This window comes from Nyctibius grandis, chromosome 1 (assembly GCF_013368605.1).
Source record: "Nyctibius grandis isolate bNycGra1 chromosome 1, bNycGra1.pri, whole genome shotgun sequence".
Classification (NCBI taxonomy): domain Eukaryota; kingdom Metazoa; phylum Chordata; class Aves; order Nyctibiiformes; family Nyctibiidae; genus Nyctibius; species Nyctibius grandis.
Window position 1 is genome coordinate 109965433 of NC_090658.1, and position 18613 is coordinate 109984045.

Sequence of the window (18613 nt, forward strand, 5' to 3'; positions counted from 1 at the left end):
CCCTAGGCTCCGTGTGCAAGGAAGACCACAGAGGCTGAAGTAGTTTTGGGCATCTGTGATAGTGAATAGCTGGTCACTATGCTTGCATGCAAGGGTATGAGTTCAAAGCCATTATCTCTATAAATAGGTACGTTTTATTCTCAAAATTGCCTGTAAGACCTTAATTATTCTCTTTTGTGGATATGTAATGTGGGAAACAGTCTCTAACGTTACAGATTTTTACTGCTTCGTAAGTGGTGCAATATTTTATATAGTACTTTACAATCTTGTAGAGTTATAAATTCCTTAATGCGTTTTCTATGTCAGCTGGCTTTTCTCCCCTGCACTAGTGCAGGGGGATACTACTAAGTAGGCTGAATCTCTGAAATGACATCTGGGGAAAAAAAAGACTTAAAAAAAAAACAAGGAAGGAAAAAGTGGTGAGTGGCAGCATGAAGGCAGAAAATTGTTAAGCTGTCTTTGGCCAAAGAAAACATATTTCACCCAATAATATCTGGTATATCATAAAAGCAGTCCACAGATGTAGAGTGGAAAATGGTGTGTGTTATGCTTGTACAGTATGCTACATCTTAAGTGTAATAACAAAGAATGGTAGTGTAAAAACCAGCAAACTGTAAGAATGGAAAAATGCATTGTATTTAATATTTAGGCCAACCTCAGGTTACAGCTATGTAGATTTTGCGATTGATTTCTTCAGCTCTAGATTACACCTAAGGAGGGCTGCATTGCACATGTTTATGCAGCTAATTTAGCTTCACTGTTAACTACTTTATCCTCTGCATTGCATCTAAGTAAATTTTTATAATATCTGAGTATTTCACAATTTTTAATATATGTCTCTCTTAGATGAAAAAAATGTGTATTTTTAAACTGCTAAATATATGCTGAACTAAGCCATGGGGGAAAACCACTACCTAAGTATAGAGAAAAAGCAGAAATTTACAAATGCTGTATGTGTTTCCTCTCTCTAACGATCTAGGAAAAAACTATATATTCTATGATTATTTGAAAACCATGTATATGCATCACAGTCAGTCGAGGTCAAATGTATAGCTTTAATAAGGACATTGTCCAAGTTGAGTGGTTAACTGTGTAGAATTAATAGTCTGTAGTCATTTTAATGAGCTGTTTTGTTAACAGTTTGTAAAATGTATAAGCAAGCTGTAGTTCTGTTTTACATCATTACTGCAGTGCTGCATCCTGTTTTAGGATACATAATGCAAAAAAAAGTGTTATCTAAGATTGAAGAGGGCTACACAAAAATAGAGAAGGAATGAATCTGTGGTTCAATACCTTCTTTTCTGTTGCATCACTAGAGGCTGGTTTCTTCAATTTCAAGGTGTTTGCCAGTCTTCTCAGTCCCTCAGTGCACAGACGATTCCTCCGTCCTCTCAGCCTCTGGTACTAGCTTCCATCGCCCACTTGCTACATTTTCAGATTAACACATTTGTGCTTTTTCCCATAATACCTTCCACAGCCCTCTACAAAGCAGTCTTTCTATCATTTTCCTTCCCTTCTTTAAAACCCTCCTTTGCCATGATGCAGCCCAAAAGCTTGGCAGCAGCTAGGTCAGTAGTGTGCTAAGACAACTGCCTACTGTGCTGACTAATGTTGCCGTATTGTATCTGTGTACTCCCACATCTATCTGCCTATTTTCTCGTCTGTTTTTTCCCTTCTTAAACTAGCAGCAATTTAATGCGAGGATTGCCCTGCTGCACAGCACCCAGCACAGTGAATTTCTATTACATCTGAGGTGCCAATGTGCTAGAGGACTATAATAGACTTAACTACAGTCAAGAATATGCTAGAACATGTAAGCAAGGCTGCTGATAGTTAAAAATGGCATATTAATTTTACATTGCACACATGATTGGTGTAGTAAAACAGGGGCCTGTTTCTCCCTAGTAGACGCTTTGGAGGCAGTGTTCATCTGCAGCTTGCTAAGGAGAGCTTGGAGGCATGCAGGGGGGATTCATTTCTCCTGACTTCAGATGTCTACAGTGTAGATGTTTCCATCTGAGCTGCCTATCCTAAAGAACTTTATAATCACTGGGATGAAATAGATACTTGTACAGCCCAATATAACTGCTTCTAGACATCTATTTTAGGATAAGAACAATGGTACAAACAGGAGAACTTATGTCTTTACGTTGACTGTTATGGGAGCATAAACAGGTAGGTCAGATGGAAGCATCTGCATTGCAGGCATCTTGTAAAAAAAAATTCATCTACTGCATCTGAGAAAGGGACAGCGTTGTACATGTTGCATGACCGAAACGTTGCCTACTCCTGAAGCTGATCTGGCAGTGGCAAGCTCCTTCAACTTGGACAGGGCTTTGCCTCTGCTCCTTGCTGCTTTCATAGCTTCTGTTGGGAAGCCATTGCCTGGGAGTGCTAAAAGGGAGAAGAAGAAGACGAGGAGTAAGGAGCTGTTGCACAGCTATGGTTGGAACTCACCCAACACAAGCTGAGGAGCTCTTCTCCTGTTCTTCCTCTTGTTCCCTTCATGCGATCATGCACAAAGTAGCCTCCACCACTTCTCAGATAGGCTCAGTAAAAGATTGCTGCGTGATTGATTCCTCTGCCCAGTAACAATAATGAAGTGGAAACGAATATAAATGCACAGAGAAGGAGTAACCATTGCTAGGAATATCAAACTGATTACCCATTACCTGTGTTCTAGAGAGTGAATCAATAGCAAATGTGTTGTTTTCAGAATCACGGGAATAATCACCAAACTCTGCAGACATAATGATAGCTGTTTGATGCCTGTCTGGCATGTTGGAGCTTAAAATTGAAGATCATGTTCAGGTCTGATTGGAATTCAGGGAAAGCTTCTTAGCTTATTACCATTACTATGGTGCTGGATTCTATTTACATTGGTAAACAGTTTAAAATACTTGACATGTTATTCAATTAAATCTGTGATTGCTAACTGACAGACCAAAGTGCATTGATTTTTCCAACCACATAAAGCTAAGTACGCAGCACAGTGTTTCATTAGCCTGTCTGCTTAACCCTTTCACATTAACTCAGTTAGCCAGTGTAAAATTAATGTGTAAAATATTAAATAACTCTAAATTTCTAAATTAGAAGGCGTTGCAAGAATATATTCATCTCGATAGTTTCTGACATATATTTATTACTGGATGATTCACAATCTGCTATGGATCACATTGTTATCCACAGGGCAAAAGTCACTCAGAAAGTTTTTTCTCTGTATTCACTCAGTTGATATTGATAGATTCATGGAGGGTAAGACTAAAAAGGACATGAGATTATCTTCTCTGACCCCATCTAGATCCCTGGTCATAAATTTTCCTTTTACTTCAGGGTGAAGAGCAGTAACTTGAAGCTGACAAAAGCACAGTTTGTGGTTTTTGCTAAAGAAAGTCTTTTGCAGAGACAGGCAGCTTGATTTAAAGACATCAAAAATGAAGACTTAGCCCCTTCTCTGGTCATTTATTCTAGTACTCACTCACTCTCATGGTTAGAAACTTGCCTTATTTTAAATTTGAATTTGTCTAGATTTAACTTTCAGCCATTAGTTCTTGGTGTGCTTTTCTTCACTAGACTAAGTAGTCCCTCACTAGCTGCTGTTTGCTGTCTGTGAAAGTTTTTGAACGCTGTAATCAAGCTACAGTGCAGCATCTTTTTTGCTACCCTAAATATTATGAGTTTAAAGAATTTGCTTTAAGGCATTTTCTGCAGCCTTCAAATTGTTTTTGTGGCTCTGTTGTACATTCTCCCATTTTTTTTTCCGCCATTTAGAGAACAAGGGTGCTGGAACTGCGCATAGAATTTCATTTAAAATCTCAGCAGTGCCAGCTTTCATACTCACTGCTCCATTGTTTGTGGGTCCACTTTTTGCAATAGGATTGTAGAGGGAGTCCATGTTGAATTATTTGTCATGGTAGACAACTACTCTTGAAATTTATTGCTTTCCAAGATGTAGTCCCTGGTTCCTTACTTTTTATTCTTAAATGTCTGACTTTCTGTTTGGCCTTATTAACATTAATTTTCTTTGCCTATGTCTAGATTAGTAAATGATGGATTGTTTTGTGTGCCTGTACTGCTTTCATTAGTATCAACTGTCTGCTAATCTTGGTGTCATCTGCAAATTTTACCAGCAATGATTGTATGTTTACTTACAGAACATTAATAAAAATGCTGAACAGTGTCAAGTACTAGTACTAATCTTTATGGGATCCAAAGAGAAATAACATCACTCAGTCACGGTTCCCTATTTATACTTTCTTTTTGAAAACAGAAAACTGAGATCATCTAATGGACTTTTACTGCATTTAACCTGTACTTTGTTGTCTTATATACTTTTTTTATTTTGATCAGAAAGTCATGTGGCACTAGGTAACTTCACAGGAGTCTGAATAGCACAAGGTGTTATGGTTGTTGGCTGCTGTCAACAAGTGTTTCTTCAGTTTTCTACAAGAACAAGCTTTAATTTTTTTAGGTAAGCATAAGAGTCCAAACTAAAGGCACTGTACAAAAAACTATAGAATTGTGTTTTAGAGTATGTTTAAGGGGAAGCAGAATAACTGAAAAGTATTCAAAGTAAATAGCCTCTCAAATTTGTCTTACGTGTTTTCAATTTGTTACTCCGTGGGCAATGATTTGCATTAGTTAAGAATCATTGTTGTGAAAGATTTCTCATTTTTAAACATCAAAGGAAAACTCATATTTCTTTCTTTTCCTGCAAGATGTGATCTGTAACTTTAGTTATGAAGGTGTCTAGTATGTGCATTATCTGTTGTGTTGCATTTCTTCCAGCTCATAATAGAAGAAGGTTCCTTGCAATAAGTTCATTAACTACTGATGAAAAAAATAGTTTTGAGACTTAGAAGTTTGCTTAGGGAGTTGTATTCATAGTTTTATAGTGGGATATGCAATTTTCCATTTGTTACAGAATCAGTTCTCTGAGCAGGTTTTCAGGCCGCAGCACAGACATGTTAACTGTCAGTATCAGCATTAGCAATCTAAACATTTTCTAAATCCTAAGCTATCGTTGGAGACCAGTGTAAGGATTCATCAGAGATATTCATTGAACTTCAGCTTGGTCTCCCAACTTCTGCTGCTCACGGAGTGCCAAGTTGCAGTTGGTATCATGAATCAAAATGCAGGCAGCATTAACATTTTCTGTTGGTGCTAGAAATGTCAGAGAAAAGTCCCAATTACTCTCTGCCCAGAGCTGTCACAGTCTGGAGAGAAGCAGGAGCAGATTCTCAGGGGATCCTTGTATGAGACAGAACCGCTGGTGGGATTCACACTTCATTGCAGTGGTTCATCACCCTCATGTTTCCCTTTAGTCAAGGCTGTGTCACAGGCTGGCCCCAAAGCTACACAATGGAAAAACAAAGGAGTAATAACACCATAGCAGCACAGTAACCAGCAAAGTCGTAGTAGGGCCAGTTAGTACAGGAGCTAAGCATGACAGGAAAAGGATTTTAAAACAACTTACAACTGGAAGTACCACTCCTGCACCAGCTGCAGGAGCCTGCAGTTCAAAGGTGGAAGAGAAAACTGAAGTGTTTTGTACCAGAAATTACAAAAGAAAAAGAGCCAAAGATAAGAGCTATTCAGAGCAATACATTAATTTATTTTCTCAATGTGAATAAAGCTGGTGAATGCAATTCTGCTGCTTTATTTGAGGAAAGTCTAATTGCCCTAGCCAGAATCTGACCTGTGGCTGTATAAATCCCTCGCATACAAACAGCGTAGAGCCTCCGGCTCCCAGGTTCTGGCTCTGTGCTAACACAGAATCCTACAATGCCTTGTAGGATTCCAAAAGGTTCCTTAACTCTCCCCTACACTGGAAGCCATAGGGGAAAAAACAAGTGTTTCTGTCAAAATGCCCTGCCAGCATCCTTTCTTTCAGTCTGATTCCCTTATGCATAAGCAAAAACCATCAAAGTTCAGTATCAAGCCAAAAACATTTCAGGTGTCCTTCCAGGGTACCTGAGACACAAAGAATTAGCTGACTGTTGTGTTTCTAGAAGTCCGATGCCCATCTGCTTTCTCTGTAATTTGCAAGGCTTTGCCCTGTTTCACAGAGTGAAAAGCAGGCTCAAACTACCTTGCAGGTGCCATAGGATGAGAATCTGAACATGGGCAGAAGCGGCTGGCAACAGTGACTTACCGAGGTGATGTGAACAAGAAGGAAGGAGGGACGGGACTACGTGAGTGTAGCTTTTCCTTTGTAGGTTGTGATGGTGGTTCGCAGACCTGTTCTGCCCTGGGCTCGGCAACATTCTCATGGATAACCTGAGACTTGCACTTTCAAATGAGTGGTGGGAAACTTGAGAGGTAAAATACACAAAGATGAGATGGCATTGAGCAAGTATCTCTAAGAGGATAATTAGTTTTTTGAATAATAACTAAGTGTTCTCTCTATCAACCTTGATGCAGCTCCAGTTGTCCAAGGCTGATCCAAATCATAGGAATTACTGGTATCCAGAAATCATAGATGCTTTGTACAGCAGTGTCTTGCATGGTATTTTGTCTGAAGCCAACCAAAGAAGTCTGAAAAGAACCCTATAATACTACAAAGCCCACAAAACTATCTGTTAGAAGTTCAAACTAGGCCAGTCTTTGTCACCTTTTTTTTTTAACTGATTTCCTAAATTGTTGTTGTCATTCTTTGTGAATATCTGGGTTAAGCAGGTCATCTGAAAAACCTACCCAATAAAAGCATTTGACCCACAGTTGCTGTTCCTTCTCTTCTCTAGGTTCAAATCTGAGTTCATGGACCTGAATACTGTCTCAGTGCAGGGAATGGTGTGCTTGCATTGCCACTATGCCCTGCAGGGATATTCATTCCTTTTCCCAATCTGGCAGCCTGTGTTTGTGAGCAAGAGTCATTACAACCGAGCATGCTGTTCCGTGGTACGCCCTAAGGCGGTGGAAATGACTGCGGGCCAGCTCTCAGCTCAAGAGTATTGTGCACCAGGATATTAACTGTAGAACTGGCGATATTGCTTTGGTGCAGAGTCTTCCTCCAGGCACCCACAAGACAGATGGCTTTATCAGTACACAGCCATTCACCTCTGCATTGCAATTGGGAGGAAATACAAACAAATTTCCAACTATCTTTGCTAAGCAATTTTACAGCTGTCTATCTGAAATTAAAGCACCCTCCCTTGGTTGTGCTTTGCATTTTTATAGTGACTGGCAATCTTTTTTCCACAATGCTACACTCAGCCTTCCACCGAGTTGTTAACGCTCACAAAATACATTACACTAAGTTAAGTTAACAAAGATCAGTGCTTCAGACTGTAGGGAACCATGCAGAGGAGGATTCTGCGTAATCTGTATAATTGAACACTTCCTATAGACCAATGTAAAAACCAAATTGTCTCTGGCAGGGAAAGGCTTTTGTATAGCAGTTCATAGGAATTAATTGATATGCACCTCATGGAAAGTCTTTGTGGAGCCTATATGAAAGGCAGTTTCCAGCCCACAGCCCATCAGTCCTGTTCCTCCTGAACTGAACTGTGCACCGGTCTTTGAAGTGGTATGAGCCAAGCATTGAAGCAGTGTGTTTCTCAGTAATTAAGTATCTGTCTTTGGCTCAAATGAGTGGGAATCCATGAACATGTCTCTGAAGTTGGAGTCAGTTTTCCATCAGAGTCAAAAACTGGTCAGAACTAAATTTTAAGATGAAGCACCCAGGGCATTTGCACCCCCTGGCTATTGTAGTACCTGTGCTCCAGTTTCCAAATAAAGTTGACACAAACTTCCCATAAGTGAGAGGTAAGATTGAGCCATGCTTAACTAGTAGTACCACCTCGCTATCAGGGAAGAGCAGTGGCTGAGATTTCTATAAGCTGTGAAATGGGAGGAGTTTGAAATCAGCTCTGAAAGTAACTTCAAGGTGGGACGATCTGTCACAGCAGCTCCTAATTCACAGAGAAGCCGTGCACTGAAAGCAGTCTGTCCGCCTCCGAACTGGAGAAGTCAATGTCTGATAATCAGTAAAAATCTTGTTGACAAGGCTATGATTCAGGAAGGAGGTAAAAAACTCAAAGTAGTAATTTTTTCCTTTGTATTTTGGGGTAGGAGGGGCCGTGAACCCTTGTGCATTTCCTGCCTTGGAGAAGGAGGATGGGAAGGTCGGAGGAAGCCCTTGCTCTGACTCTGAGTGAGGAAGGAAAATCCCAACAGCTTGTATTTCAAACCTCCATTTGTCTGCAGGTCTGGGAAGACTATGAAAGTGATGGTAAGAAAACAGTAATGTGCGAGGGAGAGGAAGACATGTAGAGGAGGTAAGGAAGCAGGGAAGAATAAAAGGACACATCCAACTTGAAGAATCTTGTTTGCTCATTCTTTGTAAAGAAACTTTTCATTATACCCTTTGTGCCTTCTCCTATATCTTTTTGGAGTCTGCTTCATCCTTTTGGAGATGGCAGGACCAAAACTGCTTACATCTTTAAAAATACAGATTCACCATGCATTTTTTGAAGTGTGCTTTGATTGTTCTCTAGTCCTTTCCAAATAAATGTGGTTGCTTTTTTGACCCCTTACTGGGTACTGAGCTGAAGTCATCATGGAACTGTTATTTCATTCCTGAACAGTCCTTATCAGTTTATGTAATTACGTGCACCACTTTGCGATACCCTACACAGGATTTCATCTGACATTTTATCACAAGTTGTTCGTGATCTTAGTGCTCTTCTGCAGCTCTGCACAGTCATCTTTCAATTTTAGTCCCTGTGATAAACGTAGTGGAATCAGCAGTCTCTGTACCCCCATTGTTCATCACCTTTTCCAGGTCATTTAGGACTTTGCTGAGCAGCGCAGATCCTGGCGCAAAGTCCCAGAGGATTGTGTGGGTGATTTCCTTCCAGTGGGAAAACTCTGCACTTCTACTTTTTCTTTCATATCTTTTGATTGCTTATTCATTCAAATGAGGATCTTCTTAGCCCATGAGACTTCCCTTTTAAGAGCTTTTTTTTCTGCAATGAATTTTAAAAATGTGCTTCAGTACACCTTGTCTGCTTATTTGTTGATTCCTCAAAAAAAATGCCAGTAGGCTTGTGAAGTACGTCTGCCCTTTACAGAAGCTTAATGGAGTGCTTCCAAATATATTTTTCCATGTGTCTGCTCATTCTCTTCCTTGCAATGGTCCCTACTGATTTTCTGAGCGAGGACAGGTTCGCTGGTCTGTAGTTCCTCAGATCACCCCTGGAATCCTTTGTAAAAATCAGCCATTTCACAGAATCACAGAATCAATCAGGTTGGAAGAGACCTCTGGGATCATCGAGTCCAACCGTTGCCCTGACACCACCCTGTCAATGGCACTAAGAGCCATGTCCAGTCTTTTCTTAAACACATCCAGAGATGGTGACTCCACCACCTCCCTGGGCAGCCCATTCCAATGTCTAATGACCCTTTCTGAGAAGAAATTCTTCCTAATGTCCAACCTGAACCTCCCCTGGCGAAGCTTGAGGCTGTGTCCTCTTGTGCTATCGCTAGTTGCCTGGGAGAAGAGGCCGACTCCCACTCCACTACAACCTCCCTTCAGGTAGTTGTAGACTGCAATAAGGTCACCTATGAGCCTCCTCCAGGCTAAACAACCCCAGCTCCCTCAGCCGTTCCTCATAGGTCAGACCCTCCAGATCCTTCACCAGCTTGGTCGCCCTCCTCTGGACTCGCTCCAACACCTCAACATCTTTCTTGAAGTGTGGGGCCCAGAACTGGACACAGTACTCAAGCAGCCTCGCCAGTGCTGCGTACAGAGGGACGATCACTCCCCTAGACCGGCTGGCTACGCTATTCCTAATAGAGGCCAGGATGCCATTGGCCTTCTTGGCCACCTGGGCACACTGCTGGCTCATGTTTAGCTGGCTGTCGATCAGCACCCCCAGGTCTCTTTCCACCGGGCCACTTTCTAACCACTCTTCCCCCAGCCTGTAGCCCTGCATGGGGTTGTTGTGGCACAAGTGTAAGACCTGGCACTTGTTGAACATCATGCCGTTGGTCTCGGCCCATCTATCTAACCTGTCCAGATCCCTCTGTAGGGCCTTCCTACCCTCCAGCAGATCGACACTCCCACCCAGCTTGGTGTCATCTGCAAACTTACTGAGGGTGCACTCAATCCCTACATCTAGATCATCTATAAAGATATTGAACAGCACCGGCCCCAGAACTGAGCCCTGGGGGACACTGCTAGTGACCGGCCGCCAGTTGAACTTTGCCCCATTCACCACCACTCTCTGGGCTCGGCCATCCAGCCAGTTTTTAACCCATCGAAGAGTCCACCCATCCAAGCCCCGGGCAGCCAGTTTGTCTAGGAGGATGCTGTGGGAGACAGTGTCGAATGCCTTACTGAAGTCTAGATAGACTACATCCACAGCCCTGCCCTCATCTACTAAGCGGGTCACTTGGTCATAGAAGGAGACCAGGTTGGTCGAGCAGGACCTGCCTTTCATGAATCCATGTTGGCTGGCCCCGATGCCCCGATTGTCCTGCATGTGCCGTGTAATGGCACTCAGGATGATCTGTTCCATCACCTTGCCTGGCACCGAGGTCAGGCTGACAGGCCTATAGTTCCCTGGATCGTCCTTCCGACCCTTCTTGTAGATGGGTGTTACATTTGCTAATTTCACCACCTTCCCGGCCCCTGACACTGAGACAATTCCCAGTGAGGGGTTACACACCACGGCTCACAGTTGTGTTATTTCATCCTTCGGTTGGTTTAGAGCTCTTAGGTGAATACCATCTGGTCCTAGTGAGCTGTTAGTGTTGTGCCCTGGGAAAGGCGATCTCTGAAGAGAAAACTCTGTGCCAAGTCCAGTGCATCATGCTTAAGTGCAAATGTTCACTACTGTTCCCCTCTTGGTTTTTTTTCCACTCCCAGGTAATTTGAATTCTGTTTCAATCATTTCTGCTTGGCCTTACAGTCAGGCAGCCACAACACTTAACCAGAATAAAGGCTACCTAATGAAAAAATAAACGTTATAGAAACGCTACTCTTTTGATTAATGTATTTTTCATGCTTTATTTCCTGCATAGATTGTTTTGCCCTCTTCTTAAGTTGACAAAAGAATGTTCTGCTGTTAAGCTAATGAGGTCACAACGTAAGACATGTACCTTTACGCAGGATTATGCCTAAAAATAGATTACGTGTCATGTTAAATAGCCACAACTGTGCTGGCACAATGCCATGCCAGAAATAACAGGTGTCTGTTTAAGGGATTAGAACATTTAAATAGGAATACAGATAGTAAGGGATGGGAACCATACGTAATTGGCAATATGAAGGCAATTACAAGGAAACCAAACAAGAGGACATGTCAGAAAGTGTGCGAGATCAGAAATTCAACTAGCACGGTTCCCTCTAAAGCTATGTAATTTAATTGAAAGCTTTGAAGCATTTTCTATCATATTTGGAAGGCTCGAGTAATTTATATCTTTTTATATTGCAGTTTAAAGTCTTACAAGAGAATTAACAGACCTTTTCTGTTTTGGGTGGACTAATTCATTAGCCTGTTGCATTGGAAACACGCAGCATACAGCAATATATATTCAGGCCTTTATATCTGCAAGGATGGGTCAAAGCATTTACAGTTTCTAAATCAGAAGCCATTTTTGGATGTTATAGATCTAGATATCCATTACCATTAAATGTAAGTAACTTTCCTAGCAGATCACTAAGGAAGACTTCAGAACCTCTCGATGTTCAGATACATTTTCTTATGTAGGAGTGGTAAATGTCAATAAAATTCTACATTCTGATTGTAGCTCCAGATTCATTTTCACTGTGATCACATGTAGAACAAGTTCCAAAAAGAAGATTCTACAGGTTTGTTTAGAAGGTGGATCAGGTGCTTTGAAGTGTAGACCTCAACGTTTGGGTTTTAAAAAAAGGAAAAACCACAAACTGTCTTTGTAGGATTCATGACTCACAATTTATAAAGCCATATGGAATACAGTAACCCACACATTTTGACTATCTGAAAATTTTGTTTGAAAAGAACAGAGAGGTACCAATGAAACGATTGACTGAAGTTGTGTACTCCTGTTATAAATCAGTGCTTTAGAAGTAGAACCAAAATTGTGGTCATGCTTTGAATTAATCTATATTATCTTCTCAGAATGAATCCTTTTCCATTCCAGAGTCCTGGTACCCCAAAGATCCCTACTGCAGCTATTTTTTCACACTGTGGCTGTGCTCTGAAACAAATTAAAAATGTCCATAGCTACAGAAAAGCACAGATACTGTATGTTAGGGTTTTTCTCATACATAAAATACGGCAGTTCTTTGCAAGCCTCCCAGTCATTCACAGGCATTGCAGGAGATGTGGCTTTCTAGCCTCAGCTGCCATACCCAAATACCTGCACTTGTGGAATTACATGTCAGAAGGCTGCTTCTTAAGCTCTCATTTGTGTGATTCGCGGTGAAGATCTGGCGTGTGTGTCACACGGTTGCAATGTGGGATGTAGAGGAATAGGAGGAAGAACCCTGCTCAATAGTTAGTTGCATATGCACCTGCTCATGTGCACGGTTTTACTGATGACAAAATTTCCCAGCAGCAGTACAGAACTTCTGGGAATGATCTGTCCAGCTTTTTACAAACAAGTGGTTCAAATTCAGAAGGCTTTGGGCTGTGTGTATGCGTGCATTGAACAGGTTACCACCCTATGTGGGTCAGTATAGCTATACACTGTGTATCAAGCTGCAGAAGATCTCTCGGATGCTGTGATGGAGCCTCTCATGATCTGGGACACCCTGGAGATGAAGCGAGGGATGCCCATGAGGACATGGAGTCTGACAGTCCAGCTTTTTGTCTCATCAGCCACAGAAGCAGCAAAGGACACAAAGTGAAGGGTTCTCATCACAGATTGTAATATGATTTCTCATAACAACTCTCACAGTGAAAAACAAACACTCGCTGAGGACTGGCTAGCCAGGAACACATGTTCAGCCTGGCACAGGAGCCAGTGGTACGTGTCTTGATGTAGATACCCATTTTAGTGGACTTTGGGGAGCAGAGCAGAGTGAGAGGACATGACTTGCTCCTTAACAAGCTCACCCCTCTTTGCTCCATCTCTTCTAAATGGAAAGGAAATTGCTGGCTCTTCACAGGAAAGAGCCTAATACCTTGTTTCTTTGCAAAATAGCAGCCATTGTATGTCACTGCTTTAGAGCAACAAATAATATACTATCTTGGATTAATAGCAGCTAGTTGGCACACACAGTTACAGGAGTGGATGTGCTCTTGAGTGTGCCTTGCAAGTCTTAACGTATCCACATATATCCACAGGTGTGCCATAGGCTTCCCTAGTCACATCAGCAGTGCCTTGGTAGCTGAAAAATCACGATATGTTAAATGATGATATCCACCTTCTTCACAAACTGTCGGGATTGCCTTGCATGTCCTTCCAGTGCACTACCTTGCTGAAGTGATTGGTATGTGCTCTGAATACTGGGATCATTGCAAGACAGTGCATTACACTTGTGAGAAAAAGGGAGCTCGATTACCAACTGTTTCCAGAGTTACCTGGGCCTCTGGACCTCTGCTGAAAGTCTGTCCACTGCCTGCCAGATGTGAACCTTCCCAGAATAATGTCTATAGGTAAATCTTTCCACCAATATGCACCCAGATATTTCTCAGGCCGATGAGGATGGCCCGTAGTGTTCCAGCATCTCTGGTAGTGTGTTGTGCTGGTTGATTTCTGAACCTCCCTCAGAAGCAGCAAGGCATAAAGCTGTTGCTCAAAAAAGACAGCCATTGTTCTGCGTTTTAAACACTCAACCCACTTTCCAGGAGCAGATATTAAGCAAAAAACACAAGAGGGAAGTGCTTGCAATGTAATGTCACTTGCACAGCAGAGGCAGACAAGCTTCTCCCTGCCTGTGTCTGCTAGACCAGTTTTCCGTTGCAGTCCAACCTACAGATTCTGCAAAGTTATACATATCATTAAGGTGGACCCAAACATCAGAGTTGCCAGTGGTTGGCGTGGGTGTAGCAGCACCTTTTTGAAAGGTGCCCGCTTCCATTAAGGTCTTCAGACCTGCCAGACCCCAAGTCTCTCTGTTAATGCCCATTGTTTACATTCTTGGTTTGGGGTTGGTTTTTTTTTCTTGTTTTGGTGGGGTCTTTTTGGTTTTCAGTTGTAAAATGAATAAATACATCTGTACTAGTACACACCTTAGCTACAGAAAAAACAGCAGTGAGTTTATTCACCCAATTGATTGCTCACGGATCAGTAGCAGTCAGGACTGCCAATGTTCTGCAGGGCAATGACTGTCTACTGGAACATTAGAGATGGTCCCCCCAAAGATACTGTACTTGTACATAAGGTCAAATGGTAGCTGTTTATGCAGAGCCTTAAATGCAGTCCTTCTCATGTGTTGGCTTTTCCATGTGTTGTGAGCCACTCAATTTTACCAGTGTTGCTTTCCCTCTATGAAGACCTCCCCTGAGCGAGGGGAGATGAAGCTAGGCTATTGACCACATCCAGTAGCTGGGGAGCGAGGCAAAAATCCATGTTCAAGGACATCATTACTGCTCATCAGTATCTAAGAGGAGAGGAAGGGTTTGACAATCCTCCTTTTGTGAGGTTAAACATTTTTTTATAGCTTCTTCTTGTAATACACACTGTTCATTTGCTTTGGTCATCTTAGCTGTTCTTCATACCAGCTTCACTTTGAATTCTCCTGCTCTCATCAGTGGGGTGCAGTTCACATGACTGGCTGTATTTACTCTGTTGATGTCTGTGTCTGCGCTAGCTGTATTATCTCACTGTACTATCAAGCATCACTTCTTTTCCTGATCTTAACAGAAACATCTCAAATAGGTAAATTACAATGGGAGTTTAGAGCAACTAGCTCCGAGGCAGGCATCTGCGCTAGCAACGTCTGGAGTTAGGAGGGAGGCGAACCAGCCCTACTTGACCACAGCTGGGTCCCAGGTGAGCTGTGCTAGTGCCTTTGCACTACACCTATGCTGCTGCCAGTGCCACTTACCCGCCTTTGCTTTGGAAATACATCAAAAAAACATTCAGAGATTATTTTTTTTCCCTGTAGTTTCTAACAGATACAAACTGCGGCAATTTCTAACATAAATTTTTTTTTATGGGAGAAGTTATTCTTTCTCTGTAGCAGAAATTAATTTTATTTTCTGCTCTTAAGTCTTTCACTGTTTAATTTTTGTCTGTTTCTATTATTTCATCCTTCAATGGCATCAAAGCACTGTGAGTAGGCAAATACAGGCATAACCGCTTGGCAGTGGAGTTGTGGGAAGTGAACGAGTCAATTCTCAGCAGGAAATAAATGAGTAGTTTAAGCTCCTTCATTGGTAACTCCATACGCCTCAGCAACACAGTCTCTTGCTGCTCTCTATTCATAACCTTAGGTGACTTTGAGGACACAACTATCTACAACTGTCTGTCTGTGTCTCAGTTCATCTACACAGTATTCAGTCTTCTTTTATTGACAGTATTTCCTACTTCTGTCATCAACATATTCCAATACATCTCCCTAATTTTGTGCTCCACGAAGATATTACTGTGTAATGCAACAATATGACTCACATTGTTGCTGTTCCTTGCCTGCCTTATCATCTTAAAATTCATTAACCGCCTTCACATCCCTACTTAACACTGTGCTTTGCTGCAACGCCTACAAAAATTTGGAAACACTCTGACTGTGAGTGAGCTGAGAACATTGCCTCGCATGCCAAGCGGTATATTCTCTTTGTTTCCCTCTGCTCCTCCATCTGTTGGCACCCATCTGCCTCCCCACGGACTGTAGGCTCTTTGGGGCAGGACCATCTCTTTCTTCTATGAGCTGACAGTGCCCAATCCTGTTAACCCTACAGAGCTGGGGTCTTTGTTACCTTTGTTTTAGGCAAAATTCCTTTTGGCTTAGTTTTGATTTTTAAGTGATGCACAGAATGATTTGTGGGGATGTACTCTCAGGTCTAATAACTGTTGAAGTCAAAAAGCCCAGGATTAGTCATACGGTTGTGTGTAGAGGAAGATTTGCCTGTTTGTTTTCTTTATATTGTTTGCTTTATTTATTTGCCTACAGTGACAGCACTTCGTGTTTACTCCTATCCTGTACAAAGAGCCGCAGTGGAAGCCATGAGTAGGTTCAGAATGCTGCCCATATTCCTCCACCCTGGCCTCTTTAAGGATGATGAATTTTGGAAAGTACTTCTTTAGTTAAATATCTGAATTATTTTCAAAATTATGACTTCAAAATAATACATTTTGCTATTGTTGTCCAGGTATAGAATGAAGATTGTGTATGCTTTACAGGAAATCCTCTTCTGAAATGCTGCCCGTGTCAGTGTGGGAGGCCTAGAGTAACTCAAGCTTAACGACTCTTGAAGCCAGTGGAGAGTCTTGCTTTAACCCAGTTTGTTGTTCAGAAATGCAACCACACATAGGCAATGCCGTGCAGTGTGTGTAGCCTGCCTGCCCTGGCAGCGGAGGGTGCCCGTCACCCCAGCCACCCGTGGGGCAGGGTTTTCCCCTCCCTGGTCTCACGTTCTTGCTCTCGCACTGTCGTTCTCGTGGCCTTGCCCCAGCAAAGCTGGTAATGTGGCTGTGGCGGGTTCTCATAGGAAGGGACTGCCATCAGCGGGAGGATCACATGCCTTCCCCCACTTCTGCTGTCATTGCTTGGGGCCCAAATAACAGATGTGCATGGAGCATAGCAGTCGGTCAGCACACACCAGCCCTGGCCAGCACGCACCGGTCAGCGATAACAGCAACACAACCAGGAGCCAGTGACAGCAGTTTGAGCAGGTCCCGATGGCACTTGTGTACTTTCTGCAAGGGACTTTGTGGGGCGACCCTGTGGCACTGGAGGGGAGCCCTGGGGAGGCTGCTTGCCTGGGGACCCCCATTACTTCTCTTCCCACTGGCCACTGAGGAGTTTTCCTTTTTCCCCTTTTCTATTTTCTCTGTCTCCCCTCCCCTCTGCTCCCCCTTCCTCTTAGGTTTCCATTTTTCACCAAGAGCAGCTCTCCATGTTAGACTCCATGCATGCTGTCAGCTGCAGACCCCACTGATGGATCTTTGTGCATGGGAACTTGTCCAGGCATCCTTTATCTAACAGCCAGGTGTTGGCTGCAGCTCCATAGTCTGGGCTACCACGCAGGTGTAAGAGAAACTGCTCCCCCCAGCTGCCGTTGCCTGTGATTTACCTCACACACCCTACCAGCTCACCTCACTTCTCCCTCCCTCTGCTTCAGGGTGGCTGCAAAAAGTGTTTAAGGCCAGGCTGGATGAGGCTTTGAGCAACCTGGTCTAGTGGAAACGTGTCCCTACCCATGGCAGGGGGGTTGGAACTATATGATCTTTAAGGTCCCTTCCAACCTAAACCATTCTATGATTCATGATTCTAAGAGTGTCTGGAAAGCTGCCTGGTGGAAAAGGACCTGGGGGTGTTGATCGATGGCTGGCTGAATATGAGCCAGCAGTGTGCCCAGGTGGCCAAGAAGGCCAACAGCATCCTGGCTTTTATCAGAAATAGTGTGGCCAGCAGGACTAGGGATGTGATCATCCCTTTGTACTCGGCACTGGTGAGGCCGTACCTTGAATACTGAGTTCAGTTTTAGGCCCCTCACTACAAGAAAGACATCAAGGTGCTGGAGTGAGTCCAAAGAAGGGCAACGAAGCTGGTGAAGGGTCTAGAGCACAAGTCTTATGAGGAGCAGCTGAGGGAACTGGGGTTGTTTAGTTTGGAGAAAAGGAGGCTGAGGGGAGACCTTATCACTCTCTGCAACTACCTGATAGGAGGTTGTAGTGAGGTGGGTGTCGGTCTCTTCTCCCAAGTAACAAATTATAGGACAAGAGGAAATGGCCTCAAGTTGCACCAGGGGAAGTTTAGATTGGATATCAGGAAAAATTTCTTCACCAAAAGGGTTGTCGAGCATTGGAACAGGCTGCCCAGGGAAGTGGTGGAGTCACCGTCCCTGGACGTATTTAAAAGATATGTAGATGTGGTGCTTAGGGACATGGTTTAGTGGTGGGCTTGGCAGTGCTGGGTTAATGGTTGGACTTGATGAGCTTAAAGGTCTTTTCCAACCTAAATGATTCTATGATTACAGTGTAGTTTCAGCCTAAATATTTGTGGCATATGTATTGGAGTGGTCAACAGCACGGGCTTGGTGTGGGCCACCAAACCTACCGAAAGAGCAGGGGCCTGAACCCTGTGCTGCCATGCTTGCCCTGCTGCTTGCCACTGAGCTGTGGTGGGCAATGCTAACATGAGTGTCCACACACCATGCTCCAGAGAAGCAGAGATGTGCTCATGGGCAGCACAGCCAGCACAAACTGCTTTTCGGGGAGTGCCAGTCAAGGAGGGGCTTCTAACACTGTGAAAAGAAGTTGTTCTGTTGGTTGATTCCTGCTGCATTTGGGGAAACAGCCCTTGGTGGTCCCAAAGGCACAGGATTACAGCGAAGAAACGTCTAATTTCGTTATTGATTTCTCCTCTTAATGGAAATAGAGCACAAGGTGGTGAATATCGACAGCTGAGTTCAAAGTGTCCCTCGCTTTTACTTTTGGGATGGGGAAGATGCCAGCATACCATTTGCATTCTGATCTGCTTGTCACCATCAAGCAGCGCAGGCATTAGCAG

The 18613-nt window shown here is 43.1% G+C and overlaps 1 protein-coding gene across 5 annotated transcripts in view; it reads left to right on the forward strand.

Annotated features, from left to right (window-relative positions):
- Nucleotides 1-18613, forward strand: part of ERICH1 (glutamate rich 1) — a 98360-nt gene that overhangs the window by 74017 nt on the left and 5730 nt on the right. For 2 of the 5 annotated variants that reach the window (XR_011048379.1, XR_011048381.1), the window contains exons 9-10: nucleotides 4351-4471; nucleotides 6099-6691. The exons of 1 other annotated variant lie outside the window; for it this stretch is intronic. The gene's annotated coding sequence lies outside the window, so the exon portion shown is untranslated. Of the gene's footprint in view, nucleotides 1-4350; nucleotides 4472-6098; nucleotides 6692-8073; nucleotides 8357-18613 lie in introns of those variants that run through there. 2 more of the 5 variants (XR_011048380.1, XR_011048382.1) reach the window with 2 other exon arrangements.